Genomic DNA, 19,668 nt, shown 5'->3' on the forward strand with positions numbered 1-19,668 from the left:
ATCTACCGTAATATCGGAAACTGCAGTGCAAGCAAACACCTTACACCAGCGTGCCCCCTTCAAAACAACGTTCGGCCGTACAGACTGGTATGGATCGCTACATACAAATAAAACGAAAGCTTAGCCCGCAGAACTCTAGACTTGGTAACTCTGCTAAAATAACTCGAGGCACCTCAAAACAATCTACAATAGAGAAGCCCATAGAAGCAAACAGATTTGCTATTTTGGCAGATAAATCCGATGATACACCTCCTGAAATCATCGTAGGGGACAACAAAAAGCCTAAGCCGCCGCCGATTTACATCCGAGAGAAAAGTTCGAATACTCTCATAAACTCGATACTGAATCTAATAGGACCAGACAATTTCCACATAATTCCATTAACAAAGGGAAATATTCATGAAACTAAAGTTCAGACTAATACGGAAGCAAACTACAGAATTCTGTCGAAGAATTTAAACGACAATAATAAAAACTTCTACACGTACCAATTAAAAAGCAGTAAGGGCCAGCAAGTAGTACTAAAAGGTATCGAGCCGGAAGTAACACCAGATGAAGTTACAAGAGCACTGATGGAGAAAGGTTTTAATGTAAAAAATGTTATTAACATTTTGAATAGATAAAGAAAGCCTCAACCTCTTTTCAAGGTAGAGGTAGAGGAGCCGCATAAAAGAAATGGACCGGTGCAGTGTAATAATTGTCAGGAATATGGCCACACAAGGTCTTATTGCACGCTTCGTCCAGTATGCGTTGCTTGTGGAGACCTTCATAAATCTCACAGATGTCCAAAAAATAAAGACGATCCCAGCAGCAAAAAGTGCGGAAACTGTGGAGGCAACCATACGGCTAACTACAGGGGCTGTCCAGTCTACAAGGAACTGAAAAGTCGTACACACCAAAGAGTGACCACTGCTCACTCACATACACCTATGAAATCTACACGTAATGTCATCCCCCATTCAGCTGTTAAATCTTTAGCCAATAATGAGGTCACCGACAAATCCGCAAGCTATGCAACTGCTCTAAAATTGGGTCTTAAAAGTACTGCTCCCACCAATCCAAGATCATCAGTTCCCCCTCATCAACCAGAAGAACCGTCTACGAACAAACTTGAAACAATAATATGTAATCTTCAACAAAGTATGATGGAATTCATGTCATTCATGCAGACAACTATGCAAGATCTTATGCGAAACCAGAACGTTTTGATTGAGCTGCTTGTTCCTCAAAAACAGACTAAATAATCAATGGCTCCAATCCGTATAGCACTGTGGAACGCAAACGGCGTCTCACAGCGCAAACTCGAGTTAACTCAGTTCCTTATTAATTACCATATCGATGTAATGCTACTCGCAGAAAATCATCTTACAAATAAATATAATTTTCAAATTCGAGGCTATCTATTCTACAACACGAATCACCCAGACGGGAAAGCTCACGGAGGCACTGGGATTCTGATTAGAAATCGCATCAAGCACTGCTTCCACAATAGCTTCGCCACTAACTTCATGCAAGCTACATCAATAGATGTGCAAATGGATTCCCGATCTTTAAAGCTTGTATACTGTCGCCGTATACCGCCGTATACTGTCCTCCTCGGTTCACAATATCAGAATCCCAATTCATGGAATATTTCAACTCTCTGAGCGAACAATTTATAGCAGCAGGAGACTTCAATGCCAAGCACACGCACTGGGGATCTCGACTTGTGACTCCTAAGGAAAGGCAGTTGTACAATGCAATAATAAAAGCAAGCAACAAGCTAGACTGTGTGTCACCTGGGACACCTACATATTGGCCAACAGATCCTAGAAAACTGCCAGACTTGATAGATTTTGCAGTCACAAAAAACATTCCTCGCAACCTGATAAGTGCCAACTCCTTACCAGATCTATCGTCCGATCACTCGCCTGTACTTCTTCATCTAAATCTACATCCAGTTGCGGTAGATAAACCATTCAGACTAACAACGAATAAAACCAATTGGCTTAACTAAAAAAAATATGTAAGTTCGCACATTGAGTTGAATCTACGTCTGAATGACGAAGCTGATATCAACTTATCCACAAACACTCTTTAATCCGTCTTGGTCGCAGCAGCTCGTGTATCAACTCCACAAACGCAAAAAACATCGTACAATAATAGATACACGAACGTTGAAATAGAGCAGCTCGTTCTAGCAAAGCGACGCTTTCGGCGAGAATGGCAATCCAACAGATCACCAACCGCAAAACAAAGGTTGAAAGACGCTACAGAGAGGCTCTCAGCTGCACTTCGTCATGAAGAAGAAGGGTCGCAAAAACACTACATAGAACAGTTATCCCCAATGAGCTCCAAGTTCCCACTTTGGAGAGCACACTCATCTCTCTGCGCACCAATCGAATCGGCAATGCCAATAAGGACATCCACAGGCAACAGGGCTCGAAGCGACGAAGAAAGAGCCGTCAGATTCGCAGAGCATCTTCAAAATGTATTTCAGCCCAACACATCATCAAACGGGATCTCACTGCCAGCAACATCAGATATCGACACATCAACGTATGAACCTATTGTATTTAGGCCACATGAGTTACTCAAAATCATAAACGAACTCAACCCAAAAAAATCTCCAGGATGCGACCTAATATCACCAAAAATGATTATTGAACTCCCTTTCTGTGCTGTTCGAGCTATTTGCCAGCTCTTCAATGCAATAACGAGACACGGAAACTTTCCAGAGAGATGGAAAAAGTCGATAATTATAATGATACCAAAACCTGGCAAAGACCGCACAATCGCTTCATTATATAGACCAATTAGTTTACTAACGTGTCTATCAAAACTCTTTAAAAAATGCTTCTTGGCATACATTACCCTATATCTCAGAACACACAGCAAAATCCCTATTCATCAATTCGGTTTTCGAGAAAAACACGGAACCATTGAGCAAGTCAACCGCATAACCTCAGAAATCCAAAATACATTCGAACAAAGGGAGTACTGCACTGCGATATTTCTGGACGTATCACAAGCTTTCGACAGGGTATGGTTAGAAGGTCTAATGCACAAAATTATAGAAATGCTCCCAACCAACACACACAAACTTCTAAAGTCATACCTATCCAACATTCTCAGTAAGATGTAATTCAGCCATATCCGATGACTACACCATTAGTGCCGGAGTTCCTCAAGGCAGCGTGCTTGGACCAACACTCTACCTTATCTACACTGCGGACATCCCAACGAGCAGGAATCTAACCACATCCACTTTTGCACATGACACAGCGATCCTAAGCCGCGCGAGATGCCACAAGCAAGCAACGGCGCAACTTGCTATACATCTGGTGGCAGTGGAGAAATGGCTATCCGACTGGCGAATCAAAGTTAAGGAACAACAAGAAAGGAAAGCTAACTTCGGGCGGAGCCGAAGTTTATATACCCTTGCAGTTAAAACCGGATATATATCGCAAACATCGGATATAGTTGGCCGATCCTTATGAGAATAGGAATATATAATCCAATTTATTACAATACAAAATCTAAAAAAAGTCCCCAACTTCTATCTTCAAAAATACGAAAGTTGATATTTCTACCAAATACCATTTCCGATCGTTCAGTTATATGGCAGCTATGGGATATAGTCGGCCGATCCTAATGAAATTTGATAGGTTGGATCAATTGACCAAAAATAGAATCTGTATTAAATTCCAGCTTTCTATCTTCAAAAACACGAAAGTTGGGTCATTTCCGATCGTTCAGTTATATGGCAGCTACAGGATATAGTCGGCCGATCCTTAGGAAATTTGGCATGACGTAATGTTTTGCCAAAAATAGCTCTCATGTCAAATTTGAACTCTCTAACTCTAAAAACACCAAATTTATACCATTTCCGATCAATCAGTTATATGGCAGCTATAGGATATAGTCGGCCGATCCGGGCCGTTCCGACTTATATACTGCGTGCAAAGGAAAGAAGGGTGTGTGCAAAGTTTCAAGACGATAGCTTTAAAACTGAGAGACTAGTTCGCGTAGAAACAGACAGACGGACAGACAGACGGACAGACAGACGGACAGACAGACGGACAGACAGACGGACAGACGGACAGACGGACATGCTTATATCAACTCAGGAGGTGATCCTGATCAAGAATATATATACTTTATAGGGTCGGAGATGTCTCCTTCACTGCGTTGCACACTTTTGGACAAAATTATAATACCCTCTGCAAGGGTATAAAAATGCAAACACGTAACGTTCACTCTTAACAGGCAAGACTGCCCTCCACTTACTCTTAACAACACAGTGGTTCCGATAGCAAATGTAGTAACATATCTTGGCGTACACCTCGATAGACGGCTTACCTGGCGCAGCCACATTGAAGCCAAAAGAACGCATTTAAAGCTCAAAGCCAACAGCCTCCACTGGCTTATCAATAGCCGTTCGCCCCTTAGATTGGACTACAAGGTACTACTATATAACACCGTCTCGAAACCAATCTGGATGTACGGCTCCCAGTTGTGGGGGAATGCCAGTAACAGCAGTGTAGATATAATGCAACGAACTCAATCAAAAATTCTCAGAACCATCACCGGGGCCCCGTGGTACGTTCGGAATGAAAACATTCACAGGGACCTTCACATACAACTCTTCAGAGAAGAGATGGCACAAATCAAAACAAAGTACTACAACAGGCTATCATCCAAATCATCTCGCGAGAGACCTCACGCGAGTTTCCAGCAGTTCTCGTCTTCGCCGCAACGACCTCCCAATCCAGCGTTAATTATTAGGACCACGTAGTCTCTATTCAGTTCAAAACAAACTGTTAGATATTGTATTATTTTAATATTTGCAACCTTATTGTTAGACTCATAAAGAGTGATCCAATAAAAACAAAATAAGCTCAAAAAAAAAAAAAAAATTTCAGGAAATATATAGCCGATAAAATTTAAAAAAAATTTAAATTTTCTAAAACCAACAATTATAAAACGCCATTTCACTACAAATCCGTGATTGTGTCGCTTAAATTCTTTAATCCTCGACCTAGCCGTGTTGTGTTTTTTGGTGCTTTTTTTTTCCTTTGGGGTACGTACAGGGTGCCGACGGCATAACCGGCTGCGTAACAAATAGATTTAAAAAAAAATTAATTAATTATAAATTTATATATTTATAATTATAACCACCACAATTTATTTAATTAATATTTCCGTTCGAGCGAAGGGTCATTTTTATTTTAAGTCCGGCCACTCAACGAGGTACCTGTTGCGCAAGTCAGTCGACAAGCGCTGACCAGCGAATTGGACTCTGAGAATGCCCACGGGAGACGACAAAAAGCTGCGTTCGATCCCAGCCATCCGTTTGGACAGATCTCAATCCGCATCTCCGCGGACGCATCTTTTGAAGCCTAAGGCTACCAGTGCCAGTCCAAGGGCAAAGAGTGACGAATCCGTCAATACAACCCCCGGTCCTTCACAGAGGCAGACTCGCTCCGTTGCAAAAATGGCTCCAAGTGCGGTCGAAGTGGCGTTGACAAAGTTCATCGCCACAACAGATCGAATTAGCCAATTTGAGGCTAACATAAATACTCCGGGCGCCCCAGAAACGGAAATAGGCTCCCAATACATGTGCGAAGTCCATCGGGACCAAATTCGGGCACTGTGGGAGAAGGTGGAGAAGAGCTATGAGAGCTGCTCCGATTTGCTAGCCGTGTCCGACGACAATGCGGTCGCCTCGACACTGCTGGAAGCGAAGTACAGCTACTGTTACTCCGTCTTTTCGAAGTGTATTGCCCAGCTTCGGGAGAAAATTGCCTCCCAATCCACTCAGGCTTCCGTCAATGTCCACACCCCCGCGTCTACAGGCTGCCAGTTACTATCTTCGGTGGCCCACCTTCAGAGACTTGTTTACGGCCATTTACATCCAAAACTCGCGGCTAACCCCGGTAGAGAGGTTATTCCGGTAGAGAGGTTGTCTAAAACAAGTGGTGACGCCCACGCCATTGCTCCGCTTACCCATGAGGGGTTTGTCGTCGCTTGGAAAAGCCTCACAGACCGCTTTGAGAACCGGCGGCTATTGGTCAATAGCCAGTTGAAAATCCTTTTCAACGTTCAGGCTATTCCACAAGAGTCCGGAGTCACTCTGAAGGAGCTGCAAGCCAACCATTCAGAGTTGTCTGACAGCCCTAGCAATGTCCGCCATCAATGTTGAGGCTTGGGACTGCCTCCTGGTGTTTATGATTTCGTCAAAGCTCCCCGAGGTCACACTTTCTATGTGGGAGCAATCCGTCCATAATAAGGCCGAGATTCCAACATGGAAGGAATTAGATAACTTTCTGACAGAGCGCCATCGCACTCTGGAGGCCATCGACGACGTCAGGCCTAGTGGCTCCATGCAATTTCCGCCAAGGTCGGCACTTCCTACTGCCCCTGCTCGGAGGCTCACTTCATACGAGACTCGAGTGGTTCCGGGCCAAAAGGGCTGCGATCTCTGTTCGAGGGAGGACCACCCCATTCGCTTATGTCCGCGTTTCCTAGAAATGGATGTAAATGGGCGCTCTGACTACATAAGGAGGAAGCAGTTATGTTTAAACTGTTTTTCCCGAGGCCACCAGCAACGAGACTGCCCGAGCGCCCATACCTGCTTCACATGCCACAGCAAACACCACACCCTATTGCACCGCGGCAATCCGTTCGCCACCGCTCCAAGTCGGCCTACGCCGCCTACCGCTCCAAGTCCGCCTACGCCAGCAAACGGCTCTGAGGATCAGTCAAATGTGCAGGTGTGTTTCGCTTCCGGGTCAGGAGCAGTCCTACTGGGCACGGCCCTTATAAACGTGTGCCATTAGGGGTGCACCGTCCAGGCACGAGCACTAATAGACTCAGGGTCCGAAGCGACTTTCATAACGGAACGACTGTTCAACCTTGTCAAGTTTCCCTTCAAGACGATTCATGCACAAGTTTCCGGCCTTTATTAGACCATTTCCGCACAGTCTACTAAATTGTGCCATTTCTCCATTCGGTCGCCGTCTAGACCCGGGCTACAATTAGAGACTGCGGCTTACGTTCTTCCGCAGTTGGCAGGAAATCTGCCATCATATCCGATTTCGCGAGATCTTCTCAAGGGGCTGCCCGACATTCGACTGGCGGACCCCAACTTCTTTGAGAGCTCCCAAGTCGATGTGTTATTAGGAACTGACATTCTTCCGTCCATTTTCCTGGGTAATTCCAAGGCTAACATCTGCGGGTCGCTTCTTTGTCAGGAGACCATTTTCGGATGGGTGCTGACCGACCCATTATCTCCAGCCAACCCCCGCAGCGTGTCTGTTTTTTTCCGCACGAGTTGCCCGCAGCCTCGGTGATTCACTGGACCAGGGAGAGGTGCCCACACGGATCAGTTCGGAATCGGACTCAGGTTGCGAGCACAATTCTGTCTTGACTCCTTGTGCAATTTCCGCATCGCATCACGCTGCACGGTGGCAATCAGCTGATGATCCGTCTGATCTGGGCCAAATTCTGGATTCCCAGATCATATTCAGCACGATGTCGCAACGCCCACCCAACGCCCAGTCACTGGAGAGCAGATGTACTCGACGTACACAATCCTACCGATGCCGAGTCTGCAATGGGATCCATCCATTGAAGAAGTGTCGGCGCTTCCTACGCCTCAGTGCCGAGGAGCGGCTCCGACCGGTTCTCGTGAACCGCTATTGCTCGAGCTGCCTGGCCCACGAGCACTCCGACGGATCCTGTCGGCGTGGGGACGGCTGTAAGACGTGTGGTCAGGGTCACCACACGCTGCTGCACCCCGTGACCAAGGAGCACCGGTCACCGCCCGCGGGAGACAGTACACGGGGTGTCTCGCTCTCTCGTCGGGCGTTATCCGCCAACTCCCGGCGCAGTTCGGGTGCTTCTCGCCCTGCGTCCGCCATTTTCCGGCATTCCCAAACCGATCCACGCCCGCCGACTTCCCGGCACTCTTCGATAACTCCTCGGCATTCTTCCGCCACTGGCCGGCAGCCATCAAGTGCTCCACTGCATTCGTCCGCCACCCATCGGTTGCCGTCCACCGCTCGTCCGCCCGCGTCATCGGCGCCTAGGCAATTTTCCGCCTCTCCTCGAGGGCCCTCGCAGGACGCGGTCGCTGCGCCTACCCTATCGTCGCTGCTGAACCGGAACAGCGTCAACACCGGGACCAGGCCCCCCCGGCATTCGTGGAGTAAAGACGTGTGTTCGATAATTACCTCTTTCAATCCGTTACCGCTCGTGTGTACACCTTGCACACGAAGTCTATTTTCGACCACTGCAAAGCGGTGGCTGCTATTGTCGAGAAATCCAACAGCGATAAGCGAGACTTAAAGCGTGGTGTCTATACCCCTCGCTCTGCGCGTTGCGTAAGCGGGAGGTTGTTTACAACTTATTCTGCAGACTTTGATTGAACTATGAATATCATTTCCTTTATACGTCATAAGTATAAAGACAAGTGATATAATGGAAGAGTCATCTGCTCGATCGCAGCCTAGCAATAGGAGCGATAAATTTGAGAAGATGAGACAAATAGCTGGTGCAGACCCTGGAGATATAAGATCCCAAATCCGCGCCCGCCGGATTTACTGCCGGAGAGCAGTAACTCTACTACTAGTGTTATCTGCACCATTACAAACACCAAAACAACCTTGGGCAATACCTCTACTTACACCGTGGCTGCGAATGCGGCCAGCAGCATATGCTCAACTACGTCTCCGCTGACAAATGTATCAACTCTGTTAGCGAATAAACCAAGTAAATGTCTGTTCCAAGCTCCTGGACGAAAAGTCTGCCGAAAACGAAAAGACGTGGCTCAGCCCTCTTTACCTGTCTGCACTCCGCCCCCGATCCGCAAAACTAAGTTGCAGACCACAACGGCGATCAACAAGCCGGCCGATTCTTCCTTCGCAAACGCATTGGGTAACAATCGATTCACAATTCTGGCTGCTGAAACAGAAAAAATGGAACAGGACCTGGAGGATGTTGACTCTATCAGTGGGGATACAATTCCACCTGGTGGTGTCGATCATTCCGCGAAATCCAACAAGATACCTGCTATTTGTGTACCGAACGTAAGCGATCCGGTCTTATTGGAAAAGTCTCTTGATCATAGCATTGGCTCCAGTAACTACAACATTCGCACTTCCAAATTTGGGGTTTCTAGAATATATACAGCCAACTCTGACGCTTTTAGGGTAGCTGTTAAAACACTGACATCGCTTAACTGCCAATTTTGGCACCAACAGCTAAAACAAGACAAGGCCTTCAGAGTAGTTGTCAAAGGAATCCATTCAAATGTTCCGAAATCACAGATTGAACAGGGATTTACTGACAACGGCTTTGAGGTCCTTAACATATACTGCCCCAAAAAGACAGATTGGAAGAACATAGAGGTTAACGAAAATGATAATGAAGCCACAATAAATTTTAAAACTAGGCAAAACTTGTTTTATGTCAACCTAAAGCAGGGTGCAAACGTAGCAGATTCCCTAAAAATAACAAATCTTGGGAGATATAGAGTCACTGTCGAGCGTGCTTCCCGCAGAAAGGAATTGCTTCAATGTCAAAGGTGTCAACTTTTTGGGCACTCGAAAAACTACTGTGTCCTGGACCCAGTTTGTGGTAAATGTAGTGGGCCTCACGCTACTGGTTCCTTACTCTGTGTGAGCGACACATACTTGTGCGTAAACTGTGGTGGTAACCACGCCACGACAGATCCAAGCTGCCCAGTCAGAATCGAAAAAAATAAAAAACAAAAGCCGAGGCCTAGACTCCCGACAACCAATTATCCAGCACGCGCTTCGCGTGGGTTCATATCAGCTGAAGCCTTAAGAACGAATATATCGTATGCTGATATAGCTCGACCCAAAGAGAGTCCAGCAAGGACTGGCTCAACTCTGCAGACTGACGCAAGCTCTCCTTCTGACCCTAGGCTCAGCCATAAATTCACAGCGATAGATATTGCCATCCGCGACATCAATTCCAAACTGGACACTCTGTTTAAGCTGATGCAGGAAAATGCAGAGTCCAACAAGGCTTTCAGAGAGCTAGTCCAGGCTCTTATTGCGCGATTGCCGAAATGATTCAACCATCACTAAACATCGGATTGTGGAACGCTCGTGGACTAGTTAGAGTATCTGAAGAGCTTCGATTATTCCTCAGCGCTCATAACATAGACATAATGCTTGCCACAGAAACACACATGCGCGCCGGTCAGCACATCTACTTGCCAGGCTATCTCATATACCATGCTTACCACCCCAGTGGCAACAGCAGAGGTGGCTCTGCAGTTATTATTAAGGATTCCCTAAGTCACATACCCCTGCCCTCAGTCTCTAGCAACGACAGACAGATAGCGAGCGTCCAATTACAGACTTCGGAAGGGAATGTCAGATTAGTGGCAATATATCTACCTCCATCAGAAACATGGGCTCAATCAGAATTCGAATCCTTGCTGGCCGAATTTGGAAGTAAGTTCATTGCCGGTGGTGATTATAACGCCAAACATGCATGATGGGGAAACTCACGAGCCTGTAGAAGGGGTAAGCTGTTACAAGAAGTCATTGCGAACGGGCATTACCAAGTACTTTCCACGGGTGAACCCACTTTTTACTCATATAACCCCCTACTAACACCGACAGCGCTTGATTTTTTCATTATCAATGGATACGCTATAGACAGGCTACAAGTAAGAACAATCCATGAACTATCCTCGGATCACACTCCTATAATGGCCACACTGCACGCAACACCTGAGAGAAAACCACAGCGCTCGCGACTCCTTGCCAGAGGTGCCAATTTAAACGCTTTCAAAGTCCACATAGAACAGCTGAGCGAGGTTAGCATAGAAATCCAGGAACCTTCTGACATTGACAATGCCATCAGCCTTTTCATGCGCATGATAAACCAGGCTGCTGAGATAGCTGCACCCAGCAACCATCAACATACAGATACATCTATACATCCCCAGCTACCACCCAGAATTGGTGCGCTCCTCAATCTAAAGCGAAGAGTAAGAAGAGAATATTCAAGAACGGGAGACGTCCGAATCCATCAGATATATAATCGGCTGGCTAACTGTCTAAGTAAGGCGCTCGCCACAAGAAAACAAGCATCCATAGACAGATTTTTGGAAAACCTAGACACAGATGCTAGTTCTAACTACTCGCTGTGGCGTATCACAAAACGGTATAAGGCTCAGCCCACCCCAAAATCAGCCATAAGAAATCCCTCAGGTGGCTGGTGCCGTACGAGCCTAGAGAAAGCTGAAACGTTTCAAGCCAACGCTTCAAGCCTTACGAATACTCGCCTGACAGTATACGTCGACAAGTTGAAGAGTTTCTAGAATCTCCATTTCAAATGAGTCTGCCTGCTAACCCTGTCTCACTGACAGAAGTGAAAGACCTTGTAGGTAAACTCTCGCCAAAGAAAACTCCTGGTGAAGACCTTTTGGACAACAGGACGATCCGACTTTTACCGGATCAAGCCTTGCAATTCCTGGTGACGTTGTTCAACAGCATACTAACTGTTGGATACTTTCCGAAAGTTTGGAAATCGGCAAACATACATATGATCCCAAAACCAGGAAAATCGCCAACTGACGTGGACTCATACAGGCCCATTAGTCTTTTACCATCCCTGGGAAAAATCATGGAAAGGCTGATCCTGAACAGGCTACTTACTCTGGAGAATGTCACCAGTGCGATCCCGGAATTCCAGTTCGGCTTTCGCCTTCAACATGGATCTCCTGAGCAATTGCACAGAGTTGTTAACTTTGCCTTAGAAGCCTTTGAGAAGAAGGAATATGCAGTAGCTGCCTTCCTTGACATTCAGCAGGCTTTTGACAGGGTATGGCACCCTGGGCTCCTGTATAAAGCCAAAAGTCTTCTTACGCCACAGCTGTTCCAGCTCGTGAAAAGCTTCCTGGAAGAACGCACATTCCACGTATCTGCTGATGGATACAAGTCGTCCACCAAACCGATTTCTGCTGGTGTTCCCCAAGGTAGCGTCCTCGGCCCTACTCTATACTCTATCTATGCTTCAGATATGCCTACAAAAACTCCAATCACTGAAGTGAACGAACAAGACGTGCTAATTGCGACCTACGCTGATGACACGGCCGTCCTGACCAAAAGCAGTAGTATCTTGGCAGCCACTTTTGCATTGCAGGAGTATCTGGACGCATTTCACCAATGGGCCACGAACTGGAACATTCGTGTAAACGCAGACAAATGTGCCAATGTAACTTTTACCAATTGCCGAAGTACCTGCCCAGGAGTCAACCTCAACGATAACCCAATCAGAGCCCTTCCTGCATACAAGTACCTCGGTGTCACCTTGGACAAAAAACTCACTTTTGGCAGGCACATTACCTGTATCCAAAACTCTTTCAGGACTAAAGTGGCTCGGATGTCCTGGCTCCTCACACCACGCAATAAGCTCGCGCTTGGATGTAAGGTGCAGATTTACAAGTCTATACTAGCGCCAAGTCTTTTCTACGGACTCCAGGTTTATGGCATCGCTGCAAAAACCAACCTAAACAAAATCCGGGTTTTGCAAGCGAAAACTCTTCGAAGGATCTCTGGAGCTCCGTGGTTTATGCGAACCAGAGACATCGAACGAGATCTCAACGTGCCTAAAATCGGAGACAAGCTCCAGGAACTTGCTCGGAAATACATGGAACGTCTAAATGAGCACCCCAACAGCCTAGCTAAAAAACTTGGTACCGCTGCTATTAGGAGCGCTGATCCAATTAATCGAGTCAAGAGAAGACTAAAAAGACACCACCCTCAAGACCTACCAAACCGGATCTTGACCTAGCCAATTTCGTCACCCTCAACATAATCATAAATAAAAATAAGTTAAAATAAAAAAACCATTAAATCACCTCTTGCCTTAAGTAACGCTTAGACTAAGTATTTTTAAAAAAATTTGTAAAAAACGATTAGATTAAGCTGTCAATTTGGTAGTAGTGCGCTAATCTTAAGAATAAAATTTCAACATTCAAAACGTTAAAAAAAAAAAAAAAAAAAAAAAAAAAAAAAAAACACCGGGACCCGCATTTTTGACACGGGGGCCTTCATCGACCCGTGTACGCCCTCTAGCTGCAGTGACGCATAGCTAGCGACGAGGGATCTGTTGCAACCCGAGCGATTGCAAGGGGGGGAGAATGTTTAGGTGAGGGGCCGTTGTGCCGCTCAGGTGAACTTAAGAGCGCATCCGCGCTGAAAAGCGCACCCGCGCTTAAAAGCTCATCCGTGCTGAAGAGCGCATCTGCGCTCGCCCCTCTATGTATTCTTCCTCTCTCGTCGGCCGTCGTCGATCGTCCGCTCTGGTTTATATTGACGTTTAGCGTTTATTCTTTCTAAGTTAAGTTCAGTATTCTCTTGTAAGCAGCCCAATAAAGCTGACCGCGTTATATTCATTGGAAGACGCCCCCGACTTTTTTATTCAACATTTCAACTCCTGGAATCTTTTGCGGCAACTACGCCCCCTACAAACACCTATAAACTTACCTAGCCTAACAAATCGTAGGACACTGCTCGTTGTAGTTTTTTGCATAACCTAATTAATGGGGATGTGGATAGCCAGCATTTACTAACACGCTTAAATTTTAACATAACTAATAGAAGGACCAGAAACTTTAGTCCTCTATTCCTTAGCCACTGTAGTTCGACATATGCACAGCACGACCCTTTTAGGGTCTTGTGTTCAAACTACAATGATCTCTACTCTATAACTTTTCTCTCCTATCCTTCAAATGTGATGTATAGAATTTTAAATTTCCTTATTAACTTCTCGTAGCTAAATATATTAAAACTAGTTTAATATTTACTAATTATTCGTTTCTAGAGCGGTCGTCTGGGCCTCTAAGCTTTATGATGAATACAGAAAAGCTAGCTGATGCTCTAATTGATGCACAAGCCATTTCATAAATTCTGAAAGACCGCGAAAAGAAAAAAAAAACCATTGGCGTTAGCATCCGTATGCATCTTTAATGGTAAGTTGGGATCGAATACAATCAACACGGGGTCACTAGTACCTTTATAATTCTTTTGCGAATTTTCTCATGCTTTTCTTTCTTTATGTTATTTTCATTTTATCATGTTAGCAGATAAAGAGGCTTCATTACTACTGGGCAATGTGGGACAAATTTCCTGAAGTAAGATGCTACACCTATAAACTGTCTAGTTTGTGTGACTGATTCTGATTTGGGAAGTAGGGTTAGTGCTTGTATTTTTCGAGGATTGGGTTTTAGCTCGTTGAGTTCTCGATAATCTATGCATAGTATATCACTGCCGTTTTGCTTTTTACTAATTAAATTAGCCTAGAGAATGGGGAGCTACTTGGTCGAATTACGTTGGATTCTAGCATTTGCTAAATATTCTCTCTTACTATTTCTTTCTCGCCCTCGCTAAGACAATATGGTCGTCTCTGAACCGGTTTGTTTAAGTCTACTAAACAGATTTCTAAAGAACCTGTAGTACACGTCTATTTGGAATACCATCAATGAGAAATTTGAAATATTTGGCAAACATGTCGTTTAGTTTTAACCTATCACTATTACTTAAATCCATTTTTAGATTACTTTTATAATCTATCACATTTAGTTATCGAATCTATCTCTTTCTAAAATTACTCCGAAACGAAATTCAAAAATGTATTGTCCAATTATGATATCATATTTAAGGGACTTATTATCTACCACGTGAAATAACAATTCTAAATTAAATTTACAGATTTGTATGGCGGACAGAATTTGCATATTACTTTTGACAACCTTGTCCTCCCTCCCATCCTCCCACCAGGAGGATGATGAGGCTCAAACCAGCGTCTGAAGAGTGGCGAAGAGAGCTTTCCGATCCTAACGCGTGTCCTTCTTTTTCAGTTCTGTCACCTTGGGAATCCATTTCCTACATTCCCCTCCAAGGGTAAAGTGAATGGCATGGTGGTCGTTGAAAGTAAGAGCATCACTGACATACCAGTTATACCTTCTTATTAGTGCGCTGCTACGAGGTGATGTCGATGATGTCGAGGTGGACCGCCTGCCTGAGTGCAAGCAAAAGATTAAAGCTAGAAAGACTCCAGGACTATACGGAGTGTCTTATTCTGTCCTCAGGCAGGCCATGCAGGAGTAACCGGAGTTCATCGCAGGGACCTTCAACAAGTGTCTCCAGCACGGCACTTTTCCAAAAAAGTGGAAGAGTCGACAGACAGACATACGACCTGTTATATATTGTCAATCCAATCTGGACCTATGGTATCCAGCTATGGGGGACGGCGTGTCAAGGCAACCAAAGGATCATTCAGATCGCCCAAAACAAGGCCATAAGAACTTTAACTGGAGCTCATCCGTTCCACGACAATGCGACAATCCACGCCCAACTGAGAGTCCCATATGTGAGCGAAGAAGTTCAGCGATTCGCCAATAGGTACGTGGTAAGGCTGGACCGACATCCTAACCCTGAGGCCGATCAAATTCAGTAATTGGGCATCTCCAATTGTGCTTGCACCAAAACCAGGTGGCGCTATTCGCATATGTGGCGATTTAAAGCAAGCAGTCAACGCACATTCAAGGATTCAAGGATTTGAGGATTCAAAAACTATCATGGTTATCAACACACCCCTTGGCCTATTTCAATACCAGCGCCTTCCCTACGGGATTGGCAGTGCTCCGGCGTTCATCCAAAGATATTTGGAGCAGCTTCTAAAAGGAATAGAAGAATGTGGCAACTACTTAGATGATATCATTATCTCAGCACCTACAAGCGAGCAACACCTAAAGCGAATCGACCAAGCTCCCAGTATACTTTGTGAGAACGGTATTATATGCAACAAGAAAGGAAAGCTAACTTCGGGCGGAGCCGAAGTGTATATACCCTTGCAGTTAAAACCGGATATATATCGCAAACATCGGATATAGTTGGCCGCTCCTTATGGGAATATGAATATATAATCCAATTTATTACAATACAAAATCTAAAAAAAGTCCCAAACTTCTATCTTCAAACATACCAAAGTTGGTATTTCTACCAAAAACCATTTCCGATCGTTCAGTTATATAACAGCTATAAGATATAGTCGGACGATCGTTATGAAATTCAGTGGGTCGGATAAACTGACAAAAAATATAATCTGTACCAAGTTCTAGCTTTCTTTCTTCAAAAACACGAAAGTTGGGTCATTTCCGATCGTTCAGTTATATGGCAGCTATAGGATATAGTCGGCCGATCCTTACTAAATTTGGCATGTCGTATTATATTGCCAAAAATAGCGCTCATAGCGCTCAAATTTGAACTCTCTAACTCTAAAAACACCGAAGTTATACCATTTCCGATCAATCAGTTATATGACAGCTATAGGATATAGTCGGCCGATCCGTTCCGACTTATATACTGCGTGCAAAGGAAAGAAGGGTGTGTGCAAAGTTTCAAGTCGATAGCTTTAAAACTGAGAGACTAGTTTGCGTAGAAACAGACAGACGGACAGACGGACAGACGGACATGCTCATATCAACTCAGGAGGTGATCCTGATCAAGAATATATATACTTTATAGGGTCGGAGATGTCTCCTTCACTGCGTTGCACACTTTTGGACAAAATTATAATACACTCTGCAAGGGTATAAAAAGGAGCTCAGGCTTGGTGGCTGTTAAACTGTTGCGTCCGCCTTCTAATCTCGCAATCGTGGGTAAAGTTGTTTACTATTGCAACCTTATACCGAACTATTTTCAGTTGGCCGCTCCTTTAAATCAACTTCAAATGTAGCATACCTTTTCGGGCCGCAACAACAACAAGCTTTTACAGCCCTGAACTCCCATATTATTAACGCGACTTAGCTAGCTCATTTCGATGAAAACCTACCACTAGTCCTAGCGACGGATGCATCATCTTTTGGTATTGGTGTAGTCCTTTCGAATATGCAACGAGATGGCAAGAAGAGGCCTATTGTTTTCGCATCCAAAAAGCTTGACAAGCATCAGGTTAAGTACAGCCAAATCGAATACGAGGGACTTTCTATAATATTCGGAGTGAAACGTTTTTAGCAATATTTGTACGGCCGAAAGTTTACCCTTATAACGGATCACAAGCCACTTGTAACGATTTGCAATTCAGGCAAGCATCTTCCTTTAATGATGTCAAACAGGCTATAGCGCTGGGCCATCAATCTCATGGCCTATAATGTTGAGACTCTCCATCTGCTCATGGCAACGCAGATGGCTCGCGTCTTTCCGTGGGCATGGACCCGGATTTCGACAAAGAAAAAGCCTGCCACATCGAAATTGAACTGTCACTACCGATCAATTCTGAGACCATTCGCAACCACATTGAAAAGGACAAACTTCGCAAACAAGTCTTACGGTATGTTAATGTAGGATGGCCAGAAAAACTTCAGCAAGGCGAGAAAGCATTATCCCCATACTTTAATCGAAATATTGCCCTCACAATCAACAAATTGATTAGACAACATGTTTGGTGGCCTACAACCGACGCAGACATTAAAAGCCTTACTCAGTCATGCAGCATCTGCAAGTGCAACATTCCTGCTCCTCAAAAAGAGTACCAAAGTAAGCATGCAGCAACACCAGCGTGGGAGCGAATCCATATCGACTTCGCCGGCCCAACAGTTCCCATTTGTATTTCAAATGTCGTCGACTTTCGTTCAGACGTTCAAATTCTCAGTCAAGAAAAACCTCAAAGACGGTATACCAGTCCGAGCTGCAGTTACTAAATACCTTGCTTCTTACAAGTTCACTCCAAATTCCTACGGAAAATCTCCCGCCGAGTTAATCCATGGTCGTCCAGTCCGTACCGTACTAAGTCAACTTTTCGAGTAGCCTGTCGAAGCCAAGCAATCAGTTACCAAGTACGTCCCAAATCAAAGGGTCTACGGTTGTAAATATGCAAGGGGAGAAAAGTGGATTAAAGACTCTATTGACCGTCCAATTGGAAAAATGCTTTTCATGATTCGCACCACAATTGGTTATATCAAGCGCCATTTCAACCAGCTAAAACCGAAGTTCCCAGCAAGCAGCTCCATCGAAAAACCTCCAGAGTTCTTTTGGATCCCGGATATTCCGCCCTCTTTAAATCGACCACTACTACAACCAGATCAACCACTACAACAACAACAAGATGAACCGGTAACTCCGCTCAGCAACGTCATTCTGAACCTGAGCCACCCGAGAGCTCTACATCATCGAACCAACAACAAAGGCAAAGGTTGTTGCACGACTTTCATCCGGCATACCAGTTCGCCAAAGTAGTCGTGTTTGCCAAGAAATAGATCGTTTCAAGCCCAAGGATTTCCGAAACCCTAAAAATCCTATTGGTTCTTAATGAAGGGAGGAGATGTGTTAAATTCCCCCAATTTATACATCTCCTATTTAGTACTTTAAGAATCTGGCAACTTTGTAAGCTACGCATACAATAAAGCAGTCTAAAATAGAACTCAACGAGAACACAACACAGGATATAGGACACCCATCAGGATATGGGACACTGCGGGTGTTCTGAAAGAACCACTTCCTTGGAAAATCATGTACGACAAAGTACTCAGTAAAGTACTGATTGGAAAATCATGTACGACAAAGTTCTCAGGACCAAACTACTGGAGGTATGCAAACTCATCGGCTTCGCGGACGACCTGACCCTAATCGTGGTGGCCAAGGAAACCGAGGACGTGAAAACCAAGGCGAATGAAGCAATTGGACATACATCAACATGGATGTCTGACTCCGGAGTGGACCTGGCAGCTCATAAAACGGAGGCGGTTCTCCTAGGGCGGTTAAATACCTAGGGGTAATGCTGGATAACAGGATGTCCTACGGAGCACACGTGGAGTGCTCCATCATATGAGTAGCAAGGATCCAAGGAGCACTCTCACGGATACAGTGAAATGTCCCAAAAATCCCAATCAATATTGTGTTCAATGAAGCTGATGAAATATACGCATCCAATCAACAAAGGGAAGGAACTCATCCCGTGAGGCCATCAAGAGGTCAGCCCAACATGCGGCAGTATCCACTTGGCAGGAGTGGTGGTAGCAAAAGTAGTAATGCCGGTACTAGACATTTCGGTGAATCGTGCATGCTATTGGTACGCGCCAATAGTATCTAGAATAGACTTTTACCTCAATGGCGCAATACACAAAAAAAAAATATTATCTTTTTGGCCATAGGCCAGCACCTTTTAAATGCACTGGACCTTGCCTAAGCGCTACTCCGTTGGACGACAGCTCACCCCGAATTTTCTTTCGCTTGAAAACGTCATTAAATCTTCAGTCCTCTCGATAGGCTCCAAGGAATTTCTCATAGCGATGATGCAGGAATGTGTATATAAATCATGGGCCATCTCCAAGTGGATGGATTTCGTGACTAAACAGGTGAACAATGCCTTTATTGGCATCAAAGTACGCATCCGTTAATCTTCAGACTGTGTTTCTGTTTCACAGTGTTCAACAGCCATGTCCTGCTTGGCGGTCACCATACAGTTGCCTAAAAACCCATTTGGATGAAACGTGACATCATTACGCTGAGGAACTCCCCATTGGCAGGGACGTGTTCTCCGGTCATCACGCTGCCGGGAACCTGATGGTATATGACACTTAAAACAACTGTGCCCGAATGCTAGTGCTTTTTGCTCGGAATCGGCCCACTCGACGTTCTC

Source organism: Drosophila bipectinata, chromosome 4, assembly GCF_030179905.1.
Source record: "Drosophila bipectinata strain 14024-0381.07 chromosome 4, DbipHiC1v2, whole genome shotgun sequence".
NCBI lineage: Eukaryota > Metazoa > Arthropoda > Insecta > Diptera > Drosophilidae > Drosophila > Drosophila bipectinata.